This window comes from Moschus berezovskii, chromosome X (genome assembly GCF_049115385.1).
Source record: "Moschus berezovskii isolate FMDL1 chromosome X, NW_MosBer_1.0, whole genome shotgun sequence".
Taxonomy (NCBI): Eukaryota; Metazoa; Chordata; class Mammalia; order Artiodactyla; family Moschidae; genus Moschus; species Moschus berezovskii.
In genome coordinates, this window is record NC_142488.1 from 40,711,329 (window position 1) to 40,718,583 (window position 7,255).

The 7,255-nt window shown below is 40.2% G+C and overlaps 1 pseudogene; it reads left to right on the forward strand.

The window, feature by feature from the left end:
- The first annotated feature begins 2,274 nt into the window (after window positions 1–2,274).
- On the forward strand, window positions 2,275–4,078 carry LOC129564364 (heterogeneous nuclear ribonucleoprotein K pseudogene; annotated as a pseudogene).
- The last annotated feature ends 3,177 nt before the right edge of the window (window positions 4,079–7,255 follow it).

The following is a 7,255-nucleotide window of genomic DNA, read 5'->3' on the forward strand; positions in this document are numbered from 1 at the left end:
AATCTTCCACTATTAGGGAGATGGCATGAAAAATTATTTAATCATAAGATACACAATGTTTATCCCTAAAATCAATCCAGGGTAATGTAATAACCAAATATTCTATCATGATTTTAAAGCCATTATCCAAATTGGTTGCTGAAAAAGGAAACTAAACATAATAAGAGCTGTGGAACCATTAATAATATTCTGGTGTTGCTAAAAGTTAGCTATAAGAATTCTCATCCAAAATTACAAACATAATTCAAAAATCACAGAGGACTCAAAACAAAACACAAAATGACAGTCATGAAATTCATCAGCTGTTTTAATAGCAACTTACATTTATATGATGCCTTACACTTTGAAATGCAATTTCACAGATGTTTTCTTAATACAATAATCCTTTGAAGTAGGTGTACATGCACCACTATTTTTGGTTTTCATATGAATGTACTGAGGCTCAAAGAGATTATGTAACTTGGCAATGTCAGACCTTTAATTCACTTTTCCTGTCTCCAAAGTAGGTGTTTTTCTTCTTTCTCTCTGCTGGTCACAGATATTAATATTCACTGCATGCGTGCTCAGTCACTTCAGTCATGTCTGACTCTGCAATCCCATGGACTGCAGCCCACCAGGTTCCTCTGTCCATGGGATTTTCCCAGCAGGAATACTGGAATGGATTGCTGTTTCCTTCTCCAGGGGATCTTCCTGACCCAGGGATCGAACCCATGTCTCCTATATCTCCTGCATTGTAGGCGGATTCTTTACCACTGAGCCACCAGGGAAGCCATTATCTACTGGAGCATGTTCATTACATAGTGGCCATTGGAAAGCATCTCAAATTGCCTGAGGAGCTCAAATATTCACCTATACATGGGGTGTGTGTGTGTGTGTGTGTGTGAGAGAGAGAGAGAGAGAGAGAGACCCTGGTGCTAATATTCAGCTTCTTTGTGGCATTGCTGGTCCCAAATGAAGCACTTGGTAGTCATGCTTTTGTATGTTCTTCTACCTTATATCTGGGCTGAGCCTGTGTTGGCATTAGCCAAAGAATATGGTGAGATTGCTATTATTCCATTTCTGGGCCTAAGCCTTAAGAAGGTCTGCCATCCTCTGCTTTATACTCTCGGGAGCCTGGGATATCATGAAAGAAGTCTATTATATGGAAGACACTGTGTGTACTCATCATATGGAGAGGCCTTATGGAAAGAGAGAAAGCTCTTCCAGAATCCTGGCTGAGCTCAGCCCCCAGTCACTAGGCCTGCTGAATTTAGCCACACTACTGACTGAATGGAGGACTAACCAAAGAACCCCCAGCTGAGCACAGCTCAAGCCACAGAATTGTAAGAAAAGAAAATGAATATTGTTTTAAACTACCAAGTTTTGCAGTAGTTTGCTATACAGCAATAGATAACTGAAATAAATGTCAAAGCAATGAGCCTCAGGTTTCAGTACTCTGTCCAAGTCCACAGTTATTGAATGAGTGAGTGTTCCCCAATCCTGTATCTCAAAGTCCTGATGACAGTTCTATGAATTTGCATTAAATATTTTTCATGATCAGGGAAAAGGAAAAGCCTGCTGTGAAAAACCCCAAAATTCATGAAATTGACTAATTTTTTTCTGTCAAAGCAATACTACTACTAATTGTTTGAACCAAAGACCCAGGCACAACGTGGCTGCCTAGATATGAAATGACATTCCATAAACTCGCAATTTCATTTCTCATCCATGAATGCATTTGCATCCTATGAGGGCTGCTCTGTATGTGGGTGCTTTCAATTCTGGAAATGTCATCTGGGAAAAGATAGCAGCAGCTTGGCCGTGAAACCACAGGTTTGAAAATTAGCAAATTTTCCCCACTCTGTTCATTAGTGAAATCAATGAGATTTTGAAAGGACTGAGAAAAATTGTCAAAATATGAGAAGATGAAAATGATGAGATGAATGGGACTTCAGGTACACAGGGGTGAATGTGGTGGAGGGCCAGCCCACTCAGTGTCCTTTTATATGTACCAACAGACCCCAAACAGACTAAAATCATTTGCATCAACCATACTAACTGCTCTGACTCTAGGTCATTTGCAATTTCTGAGTACTTGTAATATACTCTTTGGGCTCATTTATTGGTTTAATTTCCTCTCTCTTCAGAGTAAGACCATGTCAGAATTTGAGAGATTTTCCTCAACTGTGTGATTTTAAGGAAAGTCACTTTAAGAGATTTGAGTTATTGTATATTTAAACCTTAATACAAAAGATAATCATGGTTTACATAATAAAAAGAGGAGGGGGAGGAGGCCTACGCTTGTTCTCTGTCTAGCTGCGACTGGCTGAGGAGGCGCGGCGGCGTAGGGACGGTACTCTTGCCGGGCTACTACAGCACTAGGGTGTCAGTTGGCCCCGCCCAGAACACTTCAGTTCTGCCCTGGAAGGATATATTTAATAACTGATTGGTGTGTCCCTTAAATACAAGAAAATGGAAACTGAACAGCCAGAGGAAACCTTTCCCAACACCGAAACCAATGGCGAATTTGGCAAACGCCCTGCTGAAGATATGGAAGAGGAACAAGCTTTTAAAAGATCCAGAAACACTGATGAGATGGTTGAATTGCGCATTCTGCTTCAGAGCAAGAATGCTGGGGCAGTGATTGGAAAAGGAGGCAAGAATATTAAGGCTCTCCGTACAGACTACAATGCCAGTGTTTCAGTCCCAGACAGCAGTGGCCCCGAGCGCATATCAGTGCTGATATTGAAACGATTGGAGAAATTCTGAAGAAAATCATCCCTACCTTGGAAGAGGGCCTGCAGTTGCCATCACCCACTGCAACCAGCCAGCTCCCGCTTGAATCTGATGCTGTGGAATGCTTAAATTACCAACACTATAAAGGAAGTGACTTTGACTGCGAGTTGAGACTGTTGATTCATCAGAGTCTGGCAGGAGGAATTATTGGAGTCAAAGGTGCTAAAATCAAAGAACTTCGAGAGAACATTCAGACAACAATCAAGCTTTTCCAGGAATGTTGTCCTCAATCTACTGACAGAGTCGTTCTTATCGGAGGAAAACCTGATAGGGTTGTAGAGTGCATAAAGATCATCCTTGATCTTATATCAGAGTCTCCCATCAAAGGACGTGCTCAGCCTTATGATCCCAATTGTTATGATGAAGCTTATGATTACGGTGGTTTTACAATGATGTTTGATGACCGCTGTGGACGTCCTGTGGGATTTCCCATGCAGGGAAGAGGTGGTTTTGACAGAATGCCGTCTGGTCAGGGTGGGCGTCCCATGCCTCCCTCCAGAAGAGATTATGATGATATGAGCCCTCGTCGAGGACCTCCTCCTCCCTCTCCCGGGCGAGGTGGCCGGGGCGGTAGCAGAGCTCGGAATCTTCCTCTTCCACCACCACCACCGCCTAGAGGAGGAGATCTAATGGCCTATGACAGAAGAGGAAGACCTGGAGACTGTTATGATGGCATGGTTGGTTTCTTTCAGTGCTGATGAAACCTGGGACTCTGCAATAGATACATGGAGCCCATCAGAGTGGCAAATGGCTTATGAACCCCAGGGTGGCTCTGGATATGATTATTCCTATTCAGGGGATCATGGCTCATATGGTGATCTTGGTGGACCTATTATTACTACACAAGTAACTATTGCCAAAGATTTGGCTGGATCTATTATTGGCAAAGGTGGTCAGCGGATTAAACAAATCCGTCATGAGTCAGGAGCCTCGATCAAAATTGATGAGCCTTTAGAAGGATCTGAAGATCGGATCATTACCATAACAGGAACACAGGACCAGATACAGAATGCACAGTATTTGCTGCAGAACAGTGTGAAGCAGTATGCAGATGTTGAAGGATTCTAATACAAGATATTTTTTCTTTTTTATAGTGTGAAGCAGTATTCTGGAAAGTTTTTCTAAGACTAGTGAAGAACTGAAGGAGTCCTGCATCTTTTTTTTTTTTTAAATCTGCTTCTGTTTAAAAAGCCAACATTCCTCTGCTTCATAGATGTTCTGCATTTGAGGTGTAGTGAAATCTTTGCTGTTCACCAGATGTAATGTTTTAGTTCCTTACAAACAGGGTGGGGGGTGGGGGAGGGTGTGCAAAAACTAACATTGAAAATTTGAAACAGCAGCAGAGTGAATGAATTTTAATTTTTGTTCATTGTTGGTGGTTTAAAGAAGTCCCCCCATGTAATTATTGTGAACACTTTGCTTTGTGGTCACTGTAACATTTGGGATGGTGGGACATGGAGGAAAAGTAATAGTAGTCCATATGTCCCTAGCATCTATTCAGAGCAGTGTGCAGAATGTAATGCTCTTTTGTAAGAAACGTTTTATGATTTTTAAAATAAATTTAATGAACCTATTTTTGGTGGTCATTTTTTTTAAGATGGTCATTTTTCAAATGGCTGAGTTCCCTCCAACCTACCCCCAAATGGAACACTAATTTTCAGTCCTCTGTTGGATATAAATAAATGGCATCTCTTCTTGGACTTAGGCAAAATATCTTGACAATACTCAGTTCTGGTGATTCTTAATGATTTGAAGTCCATTGCTTGGGAGAAAATTCCACTGCACATTCATGCTTATAATAAGCTGGGGATTTTTGTTTGTTTTTGCAAATGCTTGCCCCTACTTTGCAACGATTTTCTGTTTGTAATTCTGAGGAACCAAGGTGGGGAGCAACACAACCGATGGAATAGTGGTATAAGTTTATACCAGAAGCTTAATGATAAGTTTTATCTATCAGAATAATACTTGGTTATGGAAGTGACTGATGCTAAATAAATTCTGATTATTTTTTATTAGATAATTTCTCACATATAGACTTAAACTGTCAGCTTGGTAGTGTCTATTAGTTAAACTTTGTAAAATATATATATATTCTTGTTCTTCCATTGTATGCAAATTGAAAGAAAAAGATGTACCATTTCTCTGTTGTATGTTGGATTATGTAGGAAATGTTTGTGAACAATTCAAGAAAATGATGAAAAAAATTCTTGTGGATGTTTTGTGTAGTATCTCTTGGCATTTGTATTAGTAGTTAAAAGTTCACTTCCAAATAAAACTCCCATAATGCTAGATTTGATGTGTGCCCAATTTTGAACAAGGGTTGATTGACACCTGTAAAATTTGTTAAAACGTTCCTCCTGTAAGGAAATACAATAATCTTAAATTAAAAAAAAAAAAAAAAAGAGGAGGGGGAAAGGCCTGAACTGATAAGATCTAGCTCTTTCATCTCCAGTGACTTGTGTTAATTTTTCTAGAGGCAACTGATGTTTGTTAAGAAGCTAGCAATGAGTAGGGGCTTCCCTTGTGGTCTAGTGGTTAAGACTCTGCAGGGGGCAGAGTCAATCCCTGCTCCAGGAACTAAGATCCCATATGCCCTGTGACATGGTGAAAAAAAGAAAAAAAAAAATTAGCAAGGGGCAAAGAAAAGCATGATGAAGAGCCCTTGCCTTCAAAGAGCTTAGAGTTGAGTTTGGATAAAGAAGTGGTATGGGAGGATTTTAACAATTCTGAGTCAGAGAACCTCAAAGGAGCTAATGATGAAGGCAATCTTTCTTTCAAGTGAAATAAACACATTGATTTCTTCACTTTTTGTGCCAATTGGCAACAGGATTCCCTAGTGCCCACCTCTTTTGGGTCATCAGAAATGCCTACGATCTTGAAATATATCGGGTAATCTACAGCTGCTGCTGCTAAGTTGCTTCAATCGTTTCTGACTCTGTGTGACCCCGTGGACAGCAGCCCACCAGGCTCCTCTGTCCATGGAATTCTCTAGGCAAGAGTACTGGAGTGGGTTGCCATTTCCAATCTACAGCAAGTTAGATTAAATCATGTATTACAGTTGACAATGAAAATGAGATTTCATGGATATTTTTTCTAACAAATTAATCCTAAAAAGTAAGTGGAGCATGAATGATTATTCCCACTTTTTGGATAAATGGACTGAGAGAGGTCCATTCAGTAAATTTAAAAGTCTGGAGGTAATACACTCATGGATAATAGGTTGATGCCTTTGAGCAAACATTCTTAAGAAATATAAATCTTACTTTGTCCAGTTATCCTGATAAGTGAATCAGAGGGAGCAATTATGAAAGAGTAGAGGATTTTTGTGGAAAAAAAAAAAGATAAGTATCCTGGAATGTAGTAAGGGCAACTGTTCTTACTGAGGAATCTTAAACTCAGATGTCATAAGGTTGCTGCGATGCGATTAGGAAGGAGTCAGTCCCTTACTCTACACCCCTTTTTCAAGTGAGTGCCAAAAAGTTCACAGAAACTGCTAACTGAAAGTAGGAAATGAATGACAGGATTAACATGGTGGAAGTTTCCTTTTCTTTCCCAGGCTTGAAATAATGCTTGCTTCCTGGTGTGTAAGAGAGTATTACACTTACTGTGTCTGGGTTATTTTCACTATATTGTATGTGAACACACACACTATGCATATTCACATACATACAAACACACACATTACCACCTTAATTTACTGTATTTAGTGGACATATAGTCTGAAAAGAACACAGGGCCCCTTCTATTTTCATTTGTGCCATACTGATTGACAGAGATGCTTTCAGCACCATGTTGAACAGGACCAGAACAAAATATGCTATTTTGTGGAGTCTCAACTGTCCTAATGCTTGAGTTACAGAGTGGAGAATCTTTCCCATCTTCTCATATCCCACAGCATCCTTTAGGATTGTTTGAACAAGATATATGTTCTAAAACAACTCTAAGACATGCACTGGCCTGATGAAAAATCCAGTTTTAATTTCTGGTCTCTAGTAAACCACTGTTGGGAAGTGGAGATAGAATTTTGAGACCAAAAAATGAAGTGGGCAACTCTATAAAGTATAATTATGAAATTTATTGTGGTTAAGTTACAGGCAGTTACACTCAAGTCACAGTCAACTTCCCAGGTGACTCAGTGGGAAAGAATTCACCTGCCAAGCAGGAGACACACAGGAAATGCAGGTTGATCCCTGGGTCAGGAAGATCCCCTGGAAAATGAAATGGCAACCCATTCCAGTGTTCTTGCCTGGAGAATCCCATGGACACAGGAGCCTGACAGGCTACAGTCCATGGGGTCACAACAGAGTCAGACATGACTACTCAACACCAGCAATAACTTATAGGCAGGAAGGATCAGGCAGTTGGAAGGTCCAGAGGCATTCACAGCTACACTCCACATGGCTAAAAGGGGTACACAGTAATTTGAAAGGTCCAAAGCTAAAAACAGAATCTGACTACCATGTTGAAAAGCAATCCACAC